Source organism: Amblyomma mixtum, chromosome 3, assembly GCF_055824585.1.
Source record: "Amblyomma mixtum isolate Tamu chromosome 3, ASM5582458v1, whole genome shotgun sequence".
In the NCBI taxonomy this organism is placed as follows: domain Eukaryota; kingdom Metazoa; phylum Arthropoda; class Arachnida; order Ixodida; family Ixodidae; genus Amblyomma; species Amblyomma mixtum.
Genome location: NC_143014.1, coordinates 75,514,571 through 75,536,872, shown reverse-complemented (window position 1 = coordinate 75,536,872; position 22,302 = coordinate 75,514,571). Strand labels below are relative to the sequence as shown.

At 45.3% G+C, this 22,302-nt stretch overlaps 1 long non-coding RNA gene across 1 annotated transcript; it reads left to right on the top strand.

Annotated features, from left to right (window-relative positions):
* Positions 1 to 17,055: 17,055 nt before the first annotated feature.
* On the top strand, positions 17,056 to 22,245 carry LOC149350633 (uncharacterized). Its single transcript, XR_016289462.1, has 3 exons — positions 17,056 to 17,306; positions 18,115 to 18,295; positions 20,815 to 22,245. It is a non-coding gene; the product is annotated as an uncharacterized LOC149350633 (long non-coding RNA).
* Positions 22,246 to 22,302: the final 57 nt, after the last annotated feature.

Genomic DNA, 22,302 nt, shown 5'->3' with positions numbered 1-22,302 from the left:
TCCACCGCCGCGCTCGACTGGCTGTAGTGTAGCTCTAGTAATATGCTTCGCATAAAAACTTTAACACATCAAATTAACCGTTACTGCTTCACCGGCAGACCCAATAAAAAGCTATATATTTTAATGTCTCTGAATCGTGTAATGAAAGAGAATGATTTCTTTTAACAGTGCAGCAGAGCAGAAACTACGACATAGAAGGAACGGACTGACGAGGACGATGCTGTTCGTCCCTTCTATGTCGTTGATTCCCCTGTGTTACAGTATCGTAATAATGCTCCAACTAGCTAAGCTATCCAACCTGTTAATGACTTCATCCTCCTGAGAACCTCCACTTTTCATTCCCTAGAATGTATTTACAAGCCGCCGACGTCGCTATAAACGAAGCATACACATTCATATGTCTCTTCTTATTTTTGCTGAGACTGGCTTCGGCCGGTGGAATTTCGACCATGTCTACGGTGCAGGGCAGGCACTCAGAGAAGCATCATCCATTCTTGCTGCATGTTTTAGCGTTAGTAAGCTGACTGTGTAGCACAAAAATAATTCTTAGGTTTGGCTGTGAAGGAAACGCTTTTTTGCAATGTTATTTATTCGAAGAAACAATGCAGCAGCTTTAAGGTTCAAGAGTTCTAAAAGCTGCGCTCCTCGGCACCTCGTTCGTCTATACAAATGTTGGTTTCTCTACGCTTTCATTTTGCAGGTTCTGCACGTGATCGGCACTTTGTGCGACTTGGACAACATTGGAGTGGAGCTGCCATCAGCCTCCGTCCTGCCCCCGATGCACACCCCCTTTTTGGGAGAAACGCTCTCCCTCAACAAAGGAGGTCGGTGCGCGCACAGTTCAGTCCCACGGCTGCTGTTGTCGTTGAGGTTTGACCTAGTCCGCATCCGCTAGATTTAGCCGCTTCGTGGTTCAGCCCTGCGAAGCTGCGGTGGACACGACGGTCGCCTTGGCAGGTTCGTTTTGCCGAAGAAGATCAAGGCCACTCTGGACATCGGAGGCACCGTCGCTGGAAGGGGCCTTGCTGGAAAGCCACGTCGTCTGCGACATGTGGCCAGAATGAGCCATCGCAGTCTGCAGGGCAGCCACTCCAGCGGCTTGATTTTAAGTACATATTTTGATCTTGTATAATGTATTTTTTCAGAAGTGTTTTACTTATGCTATTTATATTCCTTAAATACATTCCGTTTACTAAAATACATTTGCTTATGTACGCTTTGCTTCTGTTTGTAGTACCGGGCATTTTATCTTCAGCTTGCCAGCTCTCCACCTTTCAGTTTTTTTTCCTGTCCTCGAGTTTCTTCACTCGCTTCACAATTTATGAAGGTTCTGAGGTCATCTCCTGCCAGAATTCACCCACGGGGGAGAAATTTAGCGTACAACAAAAACCTTGAAAGTAATTGACCAGAAAAGAGCACTATACAGAGAGCGAACTAAGGGTAGCGTTCAGTAAAGGAGAGTACCGTAAATTACACAGTGAACTCGAACTGATGATATCCTTTAGCGTGAGATCAATCAATCAATCAAACGTTTTTATTTTCATCACAAATTGATGAGGGTTGGTTCAGGCAAAAAGGGGAAACAACTTCCACTTGAAACAGCCTGAACCCCCCGTATACATGACTTGCAGCGCGGGGGGACACGTGTACAAAACAAAACAAAAAAAGAACACGAATAACATCAGGGTAGGGAAACAAACTTGGGTGGACGAGTGCGAGTAGACTTAATGGGTAGAACACACACGACGGTTATGGTAACCCTGAGCTCGGAGGGAGGGCAGCCTAGCCGAACGCGCCAAAGAATACGGGGGGAGGGGGGGGGATATAATACTTGGAAATTTGTTCTGATAGGGCGGCCGTGGCGTAGGACACGGCTAATTCCAGAACAACTCTAGAGGTCTTAGTCATGGCATTAAAAGGAAGCTTGACTGACAGTGACAACGTACTGACTCCTGTATTTTGGGTAAACATATATGCGGTTTATACTGCCTCAGGGGCGGCACTTTTTCTGCCAATTTGAGGTACGGCAGTAACACTTGCGTCTTCCTAGGAAGGGAGCGTCGCATGCGCTTCGCGAGCTGGCGAGTAATATTCACATTCATATTTCAAAAAAAAAAAACAGTTCACGATTAGGTATGCGTGGCAATGGCTATGCAAGCGGCAACATTTGTAAGGCCCTGCACACCGACTGATGTCTCCAAACCCTCGTCTGCGATTCCCTGTCGGACGTAATCGCTGTGTTGTTTGTAAGTTAGGAGAACAGAATTCGTTGCTATCAGCTTTAACTTTGCCGGAAAATTTATATTTCGCTCCAAATTACTCAGTGCATAAGATTTTATATCCACCGTTTTCACGGAGTTCTCGGTACTTTTGGGTGCGATTCCTCTTTTGAATCAATGAGGCGTTATAACCTTTTCCTTCCCTTCTGACTACCTTGGTTTAGTTCACCTGTATGTCCGACAGACTTCCACATTTCATGCTTCTTTTTTCAGTATACTAAATACCCAACAGTGCTTCCACTCTTGCAAGTCAGTTTGGTTCATGTTTTATCGAGCCTCATTGTATCTTTTATTCTTTCTGGTCGTTCATGTCTGTGGGGTTTTAGGCATTTGGCTATTCGTTTCCTACTTGTTCGTTTTACAACTGAGTCCCAGCTTTCTGTGTTGAGGAAACGGTTGGACAAGGATATAATTTGTACGCTCTTCCCTCCGCCTATCTACATCTCTCTATATTTTATTTTACCGGCACATGACGTACTCAAAATAATATGTAAAATGCCCACATCACAGTGTACAAAGACATTTTGCTATAAGCTCCACACCGAGACAATACCCGTTAAAACATTGTTAGAGAAAAAGACTATTTTTGTGTCTACCGCAAATTGCCGCCTATGTGGTGCTCCCAAAACGATTGAGCATTGTTTCATCAATTGCAAAGATTCAATACTTGAGATATCATGCAATGGATATTGCGAAAGACACTTAATTTGACGCCGCATTTTGTACGACATCTCACCCCACTGCCATTTGTGGATGAACCCTTAGACTTTTTCTTTTTAATTGGATTACACAGCCTCTGGATGGGGTGACATTGTGAATCAGTTGTTTCTGCTAAAGACCCCTTCAGTAGAATCATTGTGCGCCTAAAATAAGTGCATGCCCAGACCATATGTTCGGAACAGAGTGGCGCTCATTGTTAGTGCTGTGATCGTCATTGCCTTTTTTTCTAGTGCTTTATTGCTTAGGTGTGTCGTATTATGATGAGTCAGTTATGGGCTCTGCATTGCCTCTTGTCTCGTGCTTGGTTGCTTATAGGTGTGTCTTGTTACGCATAATATAGGTTTGCCGCTGTGTTCCTGATGTCTGTACATGTACGTAAAATGTTACATCAGTGTAACAGATAAGGTTTGAAGCAGGAAATTGGCGATGGCGTTGTGTGCCAATGCTGTCTCAGCAAAGCCCATCTGTTCGCGCGGCCGCGTGCTCCAAACCCGCTCGTGGTCATGAAGAATGTTATTTTATTTTATTTCATTTTAGGTCACGCAAGCTTCACAGAAGGACCACCGAAATCTGAGAGTGGCGGCCTTTATTGCTATAGCGCACTGGAAAAGAAGACAACAACAACTTTCGAGGGAAGGCGGCCTGTTGCCCGCAGGGCCGCCGGCCGAGCGCAATCCTGCCCCTGGAGTTGAGGAGCTCTTGTAGCAGCGCATGGTAAGTTCCGTGACTATATTACAGACACATTTGCCGGAGCATTAACTTCGTAGGGTCAGTTGCCTTGATGGCGAGGGTTTTCTGCCATGGGCCACTTTCTCACTCTCTGCACACGGAACGCGGACGGGGCACGCACTTTGATGAGCGTGCCCATTGGGGTTGAACAGAATAAGTAGGAATGTGGACCGGTGACTAGGTTTCAAGCTGTCACCCGGTGTGAATGTTTCGGTTGCCAATCCGAGCGAGATGCACCGCTGGCGCTCCTCCTTATCTGGACTGGACCGTCGTCCTCGTCACTTGTAGGACCCTGGCAGCGACGATCCATGGGGAGGATTTTAGTTTCTGCGTAAGATCTCTCATCTTAGATTGCGTCTAAGGAGAGAAGGACATCTTGATGAATTCTGGGGGAATCTTAACACCTAGCTTCGATAGGAGGAGGCACATTTTTTTTTTTTTTGCACTGGAAGATATTTTCGGCCTACGATACAGATCACGGCCAGGGCAAGGGGCAAGCCCGGGCCCAAAAGCTGAAACGGAAGGAAAAGAACAGAAAATCGATTCCAGTGCGGAATGCCTTATCCCTACGCTCACCTTCGGACCTTCTCGAAAACGACAGTCGCTACTGCTTTTATTTTGCAACGCTTTCATGAGCTCTTTCTTTTCAAGGCAGCCGTAGAAACGACTGGCATACGGCTGTCAGCACTAAGGCACACCGTGCCGTCTCCTTCTAGAAAGCGCGTTCGCCATATCGTTGCTTTGTTGTGTGATTAATAACCAACATTAACCTACCACAGCGTTGACGAGCGTACGTTTACGTTCTCTGCCCAACATTGAGAGAACGAAAAGGTGGTGGTTCCATTTCGCGTATTCTACTGTGCCGGGAACCTTAAACGCCTCTTGGCGGTCCAGAGCTTTCGCTGGGCGACCCATCCTAGGTTCTAACCGCAATATTTCAATCATTTCATGTCACATTAGCACAAAAGCCGGCGTCCGTCGCCGTCCAGATCCCGAAATTATTAATTGACGTCGCCATGCTCTCACATTACATCGACAGTATACATAGTGGCATCTAGAGCAAAAACAAAAACAAAAACTTCTTCCGAAGCTGCGGGGGATTCAACAAAGGACCTTCAGATAGCGAAGCGAGTAGGCAACCCATAGGCCTTGAAACATACTTCTCGGCCCATAAAGGTGAACCTAGTGCATGTGTTTCGTTACGACTGTATGCTAATGAGTAGGCGTGTCACTGGAAAGGAAGGAATTTTTAATGAACCTCTCAACAGAGCTCACGATGAGACAATGTTTTCGCATTCCAAGCATGTAAGCAGTCTTAAGTGCCCTGTGTATTTTTTTTTTATTCCCGATGGTAGGGTGTCGACTGGTACAACGGATCACACCAACTTGGTAGAACATGTAGAATTTATACAAGGTGTCCCAGCTAATTTTAGCCAGGGTATAAAAATATGCTGAGACACTCTAAGATGACGCGACTAAACGCATGTTGCTAGTTATTGTACGGAGCAAGTGATATAATTTTTGTGTTCCGCGTAATCGATCATTCCTCGAGGTTAATTACCGAACTTCCCAAGCAACGAATTTACACGAAAAATTCCAATGATAAGCCTCTATAACGATCCGCGAAACTTGGGATTGAAGTGTTTATAACTTTCCATCGATAACGTAGTTTTTTTTTTTCGATCACTGCAGATGCCCGCGCGATGGATAAAAATACTATGTGACATGGGCGCTTGCGCGCCGCGATTTGAATGCTCTCAAACGTTCCGCGTACCGGGCCGATGTCTGCTACAAACCTACAACGAACCTTTGCCGCCGCTGCGGAGAAAATCGCTCGCCTCCACCTGAGGGAGAACAGCCAACCTGCCAACCCGTCTGCATCGTCTGCAATGGGGGCCACAACCCAGGCAGCCGGAACTGCAAATTCCGGCTTATCAACAAGAACAAACAAGGAACGCCCCATGGCAACCAGGTGCCCAAGCAAGGGGACAACGACTCATCACTACACGGACACCAGTCTAGGTCCAGGAAGAAAGAACACGGTGCTACCGGAAAAGGAGGAAGCCACAGCCGGAACAACTCCAGCTCCTTCCCGCCCCTGGGGAACCCTGCAGGGAACGACAAGCGAAGCTCGAGCCGCGGACGCAGCGATAGCCGCTCCAACAAAAAGGTGAGCTGGCCAGCAGAGGCGTCCCAATCTATTGACGCTCGAGAGAAGGAGTTTCAGATCCAACTACAATCCCGAGACAGAGAAATTGCCAGCCTTAAAAAAGAGTTGGCTGACATTAAACGCCTGTTACAAGCGCATCAGGTACAGAATGCCACTGCGGCTAGAACGCCACCCACCGCGTCCCAGGCTTCGACCAATAATGCGATGGAAACAGACGCTATTTGCCACACTCCCTCCACCGCGTCCCAGTCTTCGGCCAATAACGCGACGGACCCAGACGCCAGAATAGCAACTAAAAGACCGCTTCCTACAAAAGAAGGCGAGGAATCCAAAAGAAAGGCCGAGGCTTCGGAAGCCGACACCCCGCAGCCGTCGAAAGCGCCTACCAAACTCAGGGCAGACATCAATACTCTGTCAGAGAGAACTAGCGCTATATCAACAGAACAAGCAACCTTCCAAGGCCTCGTTACTACCAAATTTGCAGAGATAGATATTCGCTTTGCAACACTAGAGGGACAGGTATCCCAAATAGCCACCTGCATGCAGCAAATAATGGATAGGCTTACAACTATCGAGGCCCGCCTACCCCCCATCTTGGATCTGTCCACGACGCCACAACCATCTATAACCCAACATGGCACCACGCCAAAAATTTGAAATTTGGCAATGGAACTGCAGAGGCTTCCGCCGCAAGCGGGCCCACTTGCAGCTCCACATCCAACAAGCACCGTCTGTTCCAACCCCAGACGTGATTGCATTGCAAGAAGCTAGCGGCAGGGCTACACTGCCAGGCTATAAAGCATATCTGCCACCTCATTATGATACTAGTAACGCAGCCGGCTCCTTCACAGCCACTCTGGTGCATAGAAATATCACCGCAATTCAACATTTTATAAATGATTCGGAAGAAGATTACACCCTACTTGAAATAGTACCAAGGCAAAAAGGAGACTCAAATCTCTTCATCCTTAATGTATACAACCCGCCCAGAAACAAAGGCAATGGACTCCCACACTTGTTGATAAACACAGTAAAGCTGGCTGCTGGGGCTCAACTAATGATTGTGGGAGACTTCAACGCTCAACACCCAGCATGGGGATATACCAAAGCAACTCCGAAAGGGAACCTGCTCTGGCAAATCATACAGTCACTAGGGCTCACAACGCTAAACAACCCGAGCGACCACACACGCATGGGTAACAGTGTATGTGTAGACACATCTCCAGACTTATCCCTCTCTAAAAACGTCAAGGACGCAAAGTGGGTCAACACCGGGCAAAACCTTGGTAGTGATCACTTCATCCTTAGCATCACCTTCCCCACGACAAAACTTAAAAACAAAGCAAAAGAAATACGAACCACGGATTGGGACAAGTTCAGGCAACTTCGCGACAAAACAGCTCCAAAGGAGATCTCTAACCTTCGCTACTGGGTTATCTCCCTGAATGAGGATGTCAGCTCCACTAGCGTTGTGGTGCCAGTTGAGAAGGAGGAGCAGATTGCAGACTCAAAGCTGTTACACCTGTGGCAGGCACAAAAAGGCCTCCAAAAACGCTGGAAGAACCAAAAACACAACAAGCGACTACGCAAAAAGATCGCTGAAATCGAGAGGCGAATCGAGGAACATACACTTACTCTTCAAACACAACAATGGAACCAAATATGTGAAAGCGTCAATGGACAGCTCGGAAATAAGAAGACATGGCATCTTCTAAGACACCTGCTCGACCCAGAACAAACACGTCCCGTGCAACAAAGTCAACTGTACAGACTCATACATAAATATGAGGGTACAACTGAAGACCTAATCAAAGAGCTAGTAGAACGTTATCTAAACACGGATGATGGTACAACACAACCAGACTACCGGGGGACTCCTAATCCAAATTTAGACGCAGACATCACAGACGCAGAGGTCTGGTACGCAATTGGAAAACTGCGGACAACATCTGCGGCAGGACCAGACAAAGTAACAAATAAGACTCTCAGGAACTTAGACGCAACGTCGATCGCGGCGGTTACAGACCTTATGAACAAATACTGGCATGCAGGCAACATACCACCAGAGTGGAAACACGCGAAAATCACTTTTATTCCTAAAGCGGGTAAGAAACTCAGCACTGAGAATCTACGCCCAATTTCATTAACATCATGCCTAGGCAAACTCATGGAGCATGTAATCCTCAATAGGCTCCAAAACTATGCGGAGGACATGAACCTCCTACCTGAAACAATGTTAGGATTCAGGGCCCAACTATCTACCCAGGACATACTCTTGCAGCTTAACAAGGACATAATTGAAGCTGACGAGGGAACAGGAACGAAAGCAATATTGGGTTTAGACCTTGTTAAAGCTTTCGACAACGTCACCCACAAAGCCATTTTGACAAGCTTGTCAGAAATCAACCCCGGAGAAAGGACGTACAACTACATCCGATCCTTCCTCACTAACAGAACAGCAGTGATAACGGTCGGAACAATAGAGTCTGCCCCAATCACACTAGGAAGTAAAGGAACGCCACAGGGCTCCGTCCTGTCCCCTTTCCTTTTTAACCTCTCCCTCATCAAAATTCCCCCCAAACTGGCACAAATACCAGACCTACATCACACGTTCTATGCAGATGACATCACACTTTGGGTAACCAAAGGATGCGAAGGCTACATAGAAGACACACTCCAAGCAGCAGTGGACATCATTGAGGCATGCGCATGGGAATCCGGCCTCACTTGTTCTGAGCAAAAATCTGAACTCTTCGTGATCCGTCGTAAACAAAGAGGTAGGCGTACCACGACATCCCCCCCGCAAATAAACGTCTATGTTAATGGACGATCTGTCAAAGAGGTACAGACCATGAGAATACTGGGGTTGTATTTACAAACAAATGGAAAGAATACTGACACACTCACTAAGCTAAAACGCACGGTAGAAGCGACGGCGCGATTAATCCGCCGCATAGCTAACCGCAGACAAGGGGTGAGGGAAAGAGATTTATGCCGCCTAGTGCAGGCCTTTGCGCTAAGCAGGATACTCTATGCCACCCCTTATCTCAAATTTTCGAAAGCAGAAAAGGACAAATTGGATAGCATGATACGGCAGGCCCATAAGGCTGCGTTAGGACTCCCACTAAATGCCTCAACCGAAAGGCTTATGAGGTTAGGAATACATAACACCTACAATGAACTGAAAGAAGCCCATTTAATGGCTCAAACAGCGCGATTAGCCAATTCCAGAACTGGCAGGAGTATTCTTACCAGGCTCGGAATTAACTTTCAACCTACGAATAACGATGCTAAAGTAGACTTACCCCGCGACTATAGGACGGCCCTACTAATCAAACCACTCCCCAAAAACATGCATCCCTTACCCCATGAGGGTAGAAGACAAGCACGAGCCAAAGCCTTACATAACAAATACAGACAGTGCGCTGCAACACTTTATGTAGATGCGGCAGAATACAAAAATACCAATGCCTTTGCAATTGTGGTTGTGAACGAGAATGGTGACCACATCGTCTCGGCGACAATCAAAACGAAATCCTCTGAAACGGCAGAAGAGGCGGCTATAGCCCTCGCCCTAGCACATACCCAAGGGAGCATCATCCTCAGCGATTCCAAAATGGGTATCAATAATTTCGCTAAAGGGCGAATTACAAACACCTCCCTTAGAATCCTTAACGCAACCAAATTCTCACCAAATTATTCCGAATTGATATGGGTCCCAGCCCATTCGGGGAATCCGGGGAACGAGGCAGCCCACAATAAAGCCCGAGGTTTCGTCGACCGGGCAGTGGATGAGTCTGGCTCCCTGAATTTCACGAAGGACTCAATGATCACATATCATGATCTCACCAATCATTTTAAATTAGAGAGGAGAATTTTCCCCCCTCCAGACAAAAGACTTACTAAAGAACAAGAGGTTACGTGGCGTCGTCTACAGACGAGATCGATACGCACCCCATCACTCCTCGCGCACATTTATCCAGATCTTTACAACCCAAACTGCAAACACTGTGGCCAACGTGCTACCTACGATCACATCCTGTGGGACTGCAAAATAGAGCCACCTCCGGGTGATCTAATTACAGCTCCTTCTCTCGAGCGGTGGGAGACAGTGCTGGCGAGCTCTGACCCCAGAACGCAAGTTTTGGCGGTGGAGTGGGCTGACAAAGTCGTCGAGGGCTATGTACTCTCGACCACTTAACGCGACCTCTTGCCAAGCTCTTCCCGGCGAATAAAATGTTTTACAATCAAAAACAAATGGACACATCATTTAGTCGGGTGTGCTGTCACTCAAAAGTCGACGGGGCAGCGACGCAGGCGCTGGTCTGCGATTTGCGCCCGCGGTATGTTTCCCTCGCGGCGGTTCATGACAGGGACAGACAAGGACCGTTCTACAAGTTTCTCATTGTAATTTTCCACCTAATTACATCGCTTCATATATTGGCTAATTATTATCGACGAATTATGCAATTATGCAAAATACAAAATTAGTGTGACATTTGTCTGTAGAATAGCCAGCAGCATAAATTTGGTCCCGTAGCTTTAGAATGCCTACGTATATTTTTAAACCCTGGCTAATGTTACCTCGGACATCGAGAATATGATGAGCTGCGACAAGCACGAATTGTAAAATTCATGTACGAGATGCGAGTTGATGCTAGTAATTTTGTTCTGTTTCTTTTGATTTTATTAATCGCATTGAATTAGGTTATAAATTAAATCGTGTCATTTTGTTTTTAGGCGTACCTTTAGGAGCTGATAGCGGCCAAGTTTTCTCCCGTGTCATCCCTGTTTAAAATACGTGACGGAGCACGGAAAAGAAAATACAAACACGCGACACGGGTATAGGGATTGGAAAATTCAGGACAGCATGCACTATGGCCTTAATTTCGAGGAACTGCGATGATTGATGAAAAAATTCCTTAAAGACTACTCAGGGAAGTGATGTGTAGAGTTTTTCCAAAATCACACAGAGTAAAAGTGCCTCAGATAGGGATTTTTCGGACTATGTCAGAAAATACATACTACGCCCACTCACTGCGCTGTCAAGGGCGCATATAAGAAGCGGCCCATTCCGTTCATCTTTCATTGTGAACAAGGAACACGTAGGGGTCCTGAAGCGTCACGTTTTAAACACCATCTCTGGCGACTGTATGTTTTATTTTACCACTATGCCAGAGAATTATCGGTAGCGGCATGGAGTATGGGTGGTTTTCTCCGCCTTTGTCTTGATACCGCGGCGTTAGTAAGAACTTGCTGTCAATGCTTTTTGCTCAGTAAATTACAATATGTGCCGTCTTTGCCAAAAGTAATCAGTCTGTCAACACAGCGAGAGATCCGGGCTGGTGACGCCAGTCCGACGCTCCGTTTGCCAGCCCTTGTCGTTCGCGAGTAAAACCTTTGTGACGTGGAGCCGTGTCATCACTTATCTTCCGGGTGACGGATGATTGCATGAGAAGGTGGTAGGGAGAGCCTGTTTACTTATAGCAAAGACGGTATCTGTTACGAGGAGTTGTCCATGGGCCATTTTAGTATAAATCGTTCATCCTTCATGTCTACACCTGCATACCTCACGAAGCAACGCTGACCTCGTTTGGCCTTGTCTCCTTTTCAGCGCATTCCTGCTGTGGGAGCGTGGAGAACGTTGCAGTTCACTACGGGAGGCTTCTCCCGTTCCACATCAGCAGTTGTTTGCTACCGAGCAGGGGCCGCTCATTCGATTCCTACGGGTCGGGGACTTGGCGAAGGCGCAGATGGTGAGATCAAAGACAAGATTCTGTGATGACGGAGGGACTGCCACCATTTTCAGATACTGATCGAAGCACTGCCCACATGAGGTGTGCGACACTAAATGACCGGAAATTTGTTTCAGGATTTTTACGATTAGAAATAAAACTGGAACACGTCAAATTAACCGTAACGGCGTCACCGGCAGGCCCTATAAAAAGTTATGTATTTGAATGTCTATAAATTGTGTAATGAAAGAGTATGATTTCTTATAAGTCTGCAGCAGATAAGATAATATGGCCTAGAAGGAACGAACTAACGAGGACGGCGCTGTTATCTCTTCTGTGTCGTTGTTCACCCTATGCTGCAATATCATAATAATGCACCAACTAGCTCAGCTATCCACCCTGGTAATAAATGATTTCATCCGCCTGAGAACCTCCACTTTTCGCTCCCTAGAATGTATCATAAGCCGCCGACGTCGCTCTAAACGAAGCGTGACACTCGTACACCTGTTCTCATTTTTAAGGCGATAGCCTTTAATGCCTCATACTGTCGCTAGCAGCCGTTTCGGCAGATGTGTCCTCGTTTCGGTTACGTGCCTTATATGGCCATATGCTTATCATTACTAAATCAATACTCAATCGATGGCATTCGAATGACGTCGGAACGTGATTTAATGCATTCTTGCATGATAATTAATGACTAATTGAGTAATAATAGTTTAGCAATTAAGCTAATTAACCTTTCTAGTCAGACAAGATAAACAAATAAAACCGAGTAGGTAACTGGTCGAGTTGGGGAATCGAACCAGGGTCTCCGGAGTGCAAGACGAGCACGCTAACTACTCCGCCATGCCGGCTCGATGGTTTGGGATGGACAAGGGCGAATACGGTGTCTTCGTTCACTGCCATCTTCCTCCCTTCCCGTTACGGTGAGGTTCAGGTGTTCACTGAAATATGCGGGACAGATACATTTCCTTTCCTCAAAAACCAATCTACCGACGAGCGGGGCCTACAGCCGAACGGGCGATGGCGTTGCGTGGACTCCCTGGCAGCGTTGCAAGACGCGGTCGCGTTTCACTCTTAGAGGCGCAGCTTAACATCGTAACCACACATCACTGACACAAGCAGCAACACCGCGCTTAAGGCTTTCGGCTCAGTCCACTTTAGGCCAGCAAAGTGCCCCCCTGAATTTTTGTTGCTACTGGCTTCGGCGAGTGGAATTTCGACCATGTCCACGGCGCAGGACAGGCACTGCGAGAACCATCATCCATTCTTGCTTCATATTGTAGCGTTTTGCAAGCTCATTGTGCAGAAGACAAGTAATTATTTCGTTTGGCTATGAAGGAAACACGTTTTTCAATTGTGATTTATTCATTAAAAGGGATGCAGCAGCTTTAAGGATCAAGAGTTCTAAAAGCTGCGCTCTTCGGCACCTTTGTCGTCTATAAAAATGTTAGTTTCTCTGCGACTTCATTTTGCAGGTTCTGCACGTGAGCAGCACTTTCTGCGACTTGGAGAACGTTACCATGGAGCTGACATCAGCCTCCGACCTGCCCTTGATGCACACCCGCTTTTTGGGAGAAACGATCTGCCACTACAACGGCGGTCGATGAGCGCACAGTTCAGTCCCACGGCTGCTGTTGTCTTTGAGGTTTGAGCTAGACCGGATCCGCGAGATTTAGCCGCTTCGTGGTTCCCCCCTGCGAAGCTGCGGTGGCCACGACGGTCGCCTTGGCAGGTTCGTTTTGCCGAAAAAGATCAAGGCCACTCTGCACATCGAAGGCATCGTCGCTGGAAGGGGCCTTGCTGGAAAACCACGTCGTCTGCGACATGTGGCCAGAAGGAGCCATCGCAGTCTGCAGGGCAGTCACTGGAGCGGCTTTTTTTTTACATATTGGGACGAAGACGACGAAGCTAGCAGTGGAGGAAAGCCTGGACCGACTGCTCAGACTAGGGCTTGGTCTGACACATTGCTGCCACCGGAGGTGGTTTTGGGCAGGTCCAAAGCAGTGTCTGCATTACTTCAATGAGCAGACTTCCTGGCACCCTTACAAAAATGGATATCAACTTTCTTTAGACTTTGTATTAACACACTATTGACTCTAGTAACCTTGTATTAACATTTACATTCTATCAACAATTGTTCATACAACGTTGGTAGAAGTTACTTCTTTGTATGTACTCCTGTCAATGGAAAGTTACTAGAAGATAATTTTTACATTCTAAGCACCTTTCTTAATACAATGTTGGTAGACTGTTACTTCTTTGTATTTACTCCTGTCAATAGAAAGTTACTAGAAAATCTGGGTACAGTTTGACACATCGAGAGAACTAAATGAACAAACTGCATGGTGTTCGAGGTAATTAACAGTATCTAGTTCGCATAATCGTGACATCTTGCCTGATTGCATGGTGGAATCTGTTGCAGCTAGTCAACAATTTCACTATATCGAAAAGCGACCAACATTATTCGCAGCAAATGCGTTTGGAATCAAATCAGGATATGGGAAAACGTTTTAAAACAGAAGATATATTCCATCTTAATATTTTATGTACTTTACGGACTGCTGTGAGCAGAAATACTCTAGAAACTGACAAAACATTTTTGCTCATGCGAATAGTTGCCTCAAATCATGTACCGTGGGCGAACACTTCAAAGCTATTAAAACACCTCGAACACGCAACAAACATTACAGTCACATTCTCTTAGCCGAGCATATTCTATTAACATTCGTTGATAGTAAGGTCATACAACTTCCTTACTGCTTTCTATGTACTGCTGTCAGTAGAAACATACTAGACACCGACAGAACGTTTTATCATGGGAATAAATGCCTAAATTAATTAAGTACTCTAGCCTAACATGTCAAAGCAAATAAAGCAACCCTGAACACGAAACAAACATTTGCCGTCACATTTTCTTAGCCAGGCATATTTTATCAACATTTGTTGATCGAAAGGTCATACAATTTTCTTACTGCTTATATACTGCTGTCAATAGAAATATACAAAAAACCGAGAAAGCATTTTGGTGATGCGAATAAAAGCCTAAAATAATCAAGTACTGTAGCCGACAACTTCAAAGCGGCAACTAAACTAACCTTGAAGACGGAACAAAAATTTGCAATCACATTCACATAGCCGAGCACACTGTGGGTTTTTAAAAATTTCACTTCAATTTTCTCATTACTACCGTTACTGCTTTAGCATTTTCGAGTGCGGGAAAAAGGGCAAAGTTCATAACAGAACATTCATCCCGAAATTCAGAAATGCGCCCTGAATCGAAGATATTTAGTGACACTTTCTCATTGTATGAAGTATTGTATGAAAAAAGTTACCAGCAAACGAAATAATTTTGGTACAAAGTGAATGAATTCATAGAATACTCAAGTATTATTGTCTCGCACTTCAAGGAAGTTAAAAGAACTTTCTAACCAAAATAGGAGTAAGTGACATATTGAGTTACATAAGCGCAATGATGACTTCGTTACAGCGAATTAGTTTCAGTGATGGCTCCTTCTACACGAAAACAATCCTTTCTGCTGCGTATTCGGCCTTAAATTCTGTACTCAGGCAGTCATTAACCAGATTTAACATTTCAGAACTAACAAAGAGTTTCAGCAGAGCTGTACAACCACTCTGCCAATTGGATAACACGATGGTGTTGCTATTGTTGCAATTCTTGATAGGTCATATTTTAACGTGCAGTCGAACAGTAATGTGCCGTACGACGGCGCTGAGACACACTAGTGGTAAGAGCGTTTCGTTCTGAGGTTTCAGAGGGATTATTGTTGCGAGCTAGAAAAAAATTCAAGTTTAGCATTGCACCGATGTGTTTCCACACTCATTGAATGACACGTTCTCGCTAGCTCAAGAGGCGCCCAAATTATATCACCAGCTTCAGGAGAACTCCTTCCTGAACCTTCACCGCAAGCACACTTTCTTCCCCTCACAATAACCTGCACACTGCCCGCCATGCAAAAGTGCCCGGTACACTTTATGCCACTCCACGTGGGAGCGCCCAATTTAAACCCTCTCACTACCGTCCTCCTCGAGCGACCAGCAATGGCTGATCGCACGGGACTGAAAACCCCGCGCGAAAAGGGCCGCACCGCTTCGCGCTCTGAGTAAATTCTGTGTAACGTGTGCAGGCTTACAGCTTCGAGAACTCAAGCTGCTTTGTTCCTCAGCGACAGTACATGCGAAATTTCGCGCAAGGCAATATTAATTTTTATTCATGTTCGGCGCCCGATACTATAAAGAGAAGTATAGAGAAACAAAACAGGTAACAGCGGCCCGCTGTACTCAACTCCGGTCACAAGGGCTTTCCATGAGGAAGGTGCACGGTAATTGGAGCACTTTAAGCCCTCATTCTTGACTTGTTACATTTTTCACTAGTACTGAGCCACAGAGGAACTTCCAGTATGGAAAAAGCTAGGGTGAGACCAGCCCCCGCTTTGAGCACCGCTAAAGCACCGGCGAAGTGCCTCTTCCGCATCTTCACTTCAATCTCCTTCAACGCAAACACGGTACGAAGCTGTGGCGAGGGAAAACGTGGCGATAGCTGTATTTTCTATCTTCCCGTAATGCAATGACTAAGAAACCCTGGAATAAAGTGTTGGGTTTTAACGTAGTCATACCGAGCAGACGCGCGAAAACGTGTTCATTCTTCGCCTTTTCTTACTGGCATCAGCGGACGTGAGGCCGAGCCGAGGACCGCGAAAGGCAGAGGCAAAAATCAATCAAGGTAGCACACAAAAATACTACGCTAGCGCGACTGTCGGCGCGGCTCGCTCGAGCAAAGAGCGTGCAAGGTGTCCAATGGCGTGATATAAACACACACAAAACAGAGGGGATGCTGCAGCGCGGCCTTGACAGTTTCGCATGTCACGCTAATGCGGCGTGCGAACGCTCGCGTTCCCAAGGCACAGAGACGTATACTTACACTAATTGGCATGAGCCAAGCTCGCGACACAATATGAGAAAATCAAAACCGAAACCGTTAGCGTTCGCCAACACCATCATCATTCCTGATTCTGCGACGCAGTTGCGGGGAGCTCGGTTATAGTCTTAGAACTAAATAGTTAGTTCAGCCATGTAGCGGCTGCGGCTTCCCGCATAAGCGCAGCTGCGTCGCCTGTATCCTGTAGCTGCCCGCCTCTGCAAGTTTTCGTTCGCAGCGCCGCCAGAAGCAGATGGGTGTGAATAGTTGCATTTTTTCGCCTAAATTATTATCAATTTGATGACTTTGTAATTCAAACAAAATATTTTGTTCTTTAATGCACAACTATTTGACAAACAAAGCTTAAGTGTGTAACGTTAGGCGAATTTAGCGTTCTCTTTACATTCGCTGGCGGCGGATTGCGCGTCTCATGTTGGCCGCGCGCTACACTACCTTTTTCAGTACGCTGAAACGACTCTTTGTTGACGGGGTGCGACGGTTGTGAAGTTGTGGGTCCCTTTCTTTAGTTTGTTTGTGTTAATGTGCGGCCTCGTTAGTGTTGTGGTAGTGTGAACGAACTCGGAATGTGACAGATGGTTCCAGTGCTGCGGAAGACGTTCTTACGCGCATGCAGTGCTCAAAAACTGCTCTGACGTACTGCACCCAACCACGCCGAGAGCGGCCGGCGCCCGATGCCCGATAGAAGAAACGGCTTGCCGCGAACGTTGACGAATGTAAGTACAGAACTAGAAAGTGACTTTTGCGATGTGTCGGGGGGATGCATGAGGGCTGCGAATGCATTTGGGTTGGTCTTCAAGTCTTGTTCGCAGTGAGATGCAAAATGCGAGCACCACGCGATCGTTTGCAGAGAGATGGTGTTCTGACACGCTCGCTTGCCAACTATGCAACTTTTAACCCGCCGCCTTGCGCTCTTTGCGTCAGCTCCTCGGCGGAGAAGTTACGTGATAGAATTTGTTGCGCGCTGAGAACTATGGGGTGCTCCTTGATTCGTTATTCCGACTGAACAGGAGCAGCGCGTGAAAAGGAGACCATAAGAACGAAAAGTGCTTGTACTGGCGTGCGTCTTTTGATTCTGCTGTCTGAGTGTTTACTGGGTATGGAGCATTGCCCGTTCCACATCTCAGTCACGTCAAGTGCTGTGGTTCTTAGTACCTCTTGTCACGGTAACGACGATTAAAAATAGCAGAACCATTCCTTTGCAGTGCAGCTGAGGTAATCGGACAGTGGAAAGTTTGTTGTCATTTTATTTGAATTACATTCAGTACATTCATGTCATTCCCATATTTTCAGCCCGAAGTGATAAATTATAACGTGATTCGCGAATAATAGCTCTAAGAAAAGTATGACTAGCTTTGCAAACCATTTTTATGCGAACTATAGGAGGCGTAGGCAATTAATCGTTAGCCTCCACTCCTGAACACACTGCACTGAACAGCTGGAGGTTGTAATGGAATGTGGCTTCTGTGATGATGTTTATGAAAGCATGGCTCTAATACAGCCTTTCTTCAAATGTGCCCGCAGTCAAGCTCTGTACAGCTGCTCCACCGGTATCATCACGCTACTTTTGCACCAACTTTCATCTGTCATCGAGCCAGTGCTACCTCAACCGGAGGCAAATGACATCAAGACCTGCTGGTGCAGCCTATCAGCCATTGACACTGGATATCAAGCATGTGCCACTTGTAAAAGGATAGGTACACGAGTGGGTATTTTTTCCTTGTCTTTTTTAGCCTGACAAGAATCTTCTGGCCCAGGCTCCCTCTTTCTTTCATTTGTTTTTTTTTGATCTTTTAAAAGCGGACCAAGAGAAAGGGAAAAGATATTGCGGGCGTCATGAAAGCACTCCCCTAGTCAAGCGCATGGTGTTATAGTGTAAAATGCTTTTTTATAGTTTTTTCCCTCATGCCTCTCATGCTTGGGAATCTTGATCATAGTATAGACCAAATTAAAACAATTGTCTGCTTCATGACCTTTAACAGTAATCTAAAAACAGCAAATAAATTTTATAGGTTTACTTCAGCAGTACCTACCTCTTACAAGGTATGGCATGTTTGAAGTGAACCAGTGGTGTGGTAACTGTATGCCAGGCATAGCCTAACGGGCATAATTGCATAATTGAATATTAGCGTTCAAGTGGAGCACTCTGCTTTAGAAGCATAGGTGTTGCTAGCATCAATAATTGATACCTTACCAGATTATCCTTGCATTACATGAAACCCTGTAAAGCTTATATTGAAGCTGTACAAAAGAAAGGTGCTTATTCGATATGTCATGAGCATTGCTGAGGTTTTCTTTCACACTCCCTTTGTCACAACCGACTGCACTGTACAGTTGAAATGCATTTGGAATTGAGTACTGGTGCATTGTTATTTTTATTTATGCCGAAGTTCAGTTACTGGTCCCATTACACTAGCTGAGCCTAGGTCAACAAATATTGCTGTGACCTTAACATGACCCCTTGCTGTACTTGAACCAATGCGTTTGATGTTGCCTCTCCCCCGTGCCATCAAGGTTTGTAGTAAGCTGTGTAAATAACTTAATTTACTTTCTTGAGGTATTTATTGCTGCAATTAGTAACAGGTAATTTCTAGGGGTGTGCGAATATTCGAAATTTTCCAATATAATTCGAATATTATATTTTTAGTATTCGTATTCGAATCGAAGGATTCGTATAGGCGCGAATATTCGACCCGACGGGAATATTCGTATCTAGCCGAATATTCATTGTGAGCACCGGCGTTCATTTCGGTCCGCAAGCCCTATTGACAGAGACATAACAACAAGGCGGCGCCCAGAGCAATGCGCATTCCTTCCTCCAAGGGCCATGCCGTAGCTGACTGCGCTGGTGAGCTTCTTTGTGGCTATACCTGCGAAGCTGGTATAGTCAGCGCTGTGCACGAAGTACCTCGCAATACGTGCCAGGTCGGTGCCAAGTGAGAGGGCCTTTCCTGTGGCTGGAGGAGTCGTTTCAGCTAGAAGGGAACTACTTCTGCCTGACCATGTGGAGCAGCAGGTTTTCCTTCACGACAACCTTTTATGTTCATCCCAGCAACGCGCGTTCGTGCTGATGGCAAGCTAGCCTTAATCAATGCTGTGTACCAGCCATCTTCTCTGATATTTCCACTCTTCTAAGAATAATTTTCGAGACTGATACTTTTTGTGCACCCACACACACCTTTTGTGTTCATTTAATCATCGATAGTTGAACTGTGATGTTCTTGGGTGCTCAAATAAATGTTTTGTAGTGGTTAAATGCGTCTGTCCTTGATTATTCGATATTCGATTCGATATTCGGAGCCAAGTATTCATATTCGATTCGTATGAAGAATTTGATATTCGCACACCCCTAGTAATTTCCTAAATAACAACCTAAGTACGCCTTTGGAACACTTGTTTCCCTTGTATTCTTAACTTAAACAAATAGGAGCAGGCCTCAGCACTGGAGGGATGGGCTGTGGGACAAATAAAAAACTACCAGTCCAGCTGCTCCCTTAGGGGCACGTTGCTGAGGCTTTTATTGCTTGTAGTTCTATGCATCTTTACTTACAGGTGTTGTATCTGACGCAGTGTGTGCCTTAATATTTTGATTCATTTGCTTTAGAGTGTGCCACTCTTGCCCTGAGAACTGCTCACCTCTGTACTCTTTGTTCATACATTTTCCCCTAACACCTGGCATAGCTCCAAGTGATGCTACATTATCTACAAGCTGGTAAATAAAATGAACAGCAAGTAAAGTTAAGTTACTCCCTCCTAGCCGCTCTAAGGGAAAGAAACATATGCATTATATTGCAATGTGTTTGTGCCATCACTTTTGAAAACAAAAGCTGCCTGAATTTTTGTACAGACAAATCAGAAACACAAAACAATTTTCATATTTGATGGCCTGCATCTTATCTTCACATGACTGGAATGGCTAAATATCTCTTTGTGGTAGCCTAATTAGGCGTAACACGTTAATGGCAGTTCCTGTGAATATCATTCAGTCTTTGAATGTGGGGGCAGAATTGAACACAACAGCATGTTATATAGCTTTTTCTTGTTCAAGGAAGCATTGCATTTAGCTCTAGTCTTGTGACTGCTGCTTATGCTATTACTCGGCAGCCTTATCAAACTCACTCGGAGTGCTGAATTTTAGTGCACATTTAACTGATTATTGCTTCTCTGTGTTTGATTCTATTAGAAGTTACTATAACTGTATACCTTGAATGTTTTCTTTTGCAGTTCTCTTGCTGCTGCATTCCGCCATGGAGGAGGCTACCTGTTAATTGGTGCACACGTCTGATCACTACGACGCTACCTTTTCCGCTGGTGATGCCGACAAGTAACGACAGGGTTAATTGGAGAGACATGAGAGAGGCCTTTGCCCTGCAGTGGGCGTAGTCGGGCTGATGATGATGATGAACAAGCAGGCTGCCTGATATTGAGGACAAGTGTCAGGGTAGTTCACCAACAAAGCTGCTTAAGCATTTCTGTGCTGATGTATGTTTATTAAAATCAGCTCATAGCTTGATATCTACATCCATGTGGACATTTAGCATATGTTTGTCATCCTGTTTGACTTTTAATTGACTAGTGTTTCCAGCCTTTAATTTAAGACAGTGTAAGCATTGTTTCACTGTGTGGGATTTTTTAGCAGTTTTGGAGAGGTGTGTGTGTATGCATGCAGAGTTTTTTTCCACGGGTTTGTTATGTGGCTCATGGAACCTTCATGTTACAGAAGAAATTTTTTCATTTCTGGGTTGTACAGGAAAGTGAGCAGTATTATATGCACCAAGTGTTTCAGGGAAGAATAAATACTTTTCAAAAATATGGCTTTTGCTGCATAGTATTACCAGTGTTAGCAGACACCAGAAAGCTGGTGAGGTGTATTTAGTAAGCTGGTTAACTAATTTCTGATAATTAACTTTTTAACTAACACAGGTTTGCAACTGGTTGCAGTTAGAGACTTTTAGCCAGTCGTTAGTAGTAGCCATATCAGTTTTTAGAATGTACAAAACATGATTACTTTCGCCACTGTGTCTCGACAAACTTTGGCTGCATCGTGCGAAAATACATGCGCTTTTGAAAGCTCACAGGGAGAGCAACCCCTCCAGTTCATGTAACTGCTACAAATCTCTAATTGCAACTAGACGCCTAACTCTTATAGTTAAAAGGTTCATTAATAAAAATTAGTTAACCAGCTTACTAGGTAAGACGATTCACCAGTTTTCTGGTGCCTTCCAACACTGGTAATACTATGCTGAAAAAGCCATATATTCATCTCAAAATACCAGTTTTTTGAAAATTACTCAGTCTTCCCTGAAACACCTCGTATATATGTAAGAAAAAGCTAACGGTATTTAATTCACGACGTTTTGGTCGGAGGGCCAGCTGTTTTCAAGTGTACTACTGCATTTGAAGCACACAGCTTTTATTTTGAATGCTGTACTATACTCTAAAAAGGCTGGCCCTCTAGCCGAAACATTGTGAATTAAAACCTGTTATGTCTTTCAATTTCTATGTGTCAGTCATTGTTACTAAGAGGGAACTGAGGGGAACTGTGCCGAAGCCAATATTCTGTTCCTGTATTGTTCTCCATAAAATATTTTGATGCATCATGCATATCTTCTAGCGCGTATGTACACTTGTGCACAATAAATATAATAATTTGCATTTTGCTTCTATTATTCTTTAAGCAGTCCAGGATACAGTGTTCACAAAATGATTTTG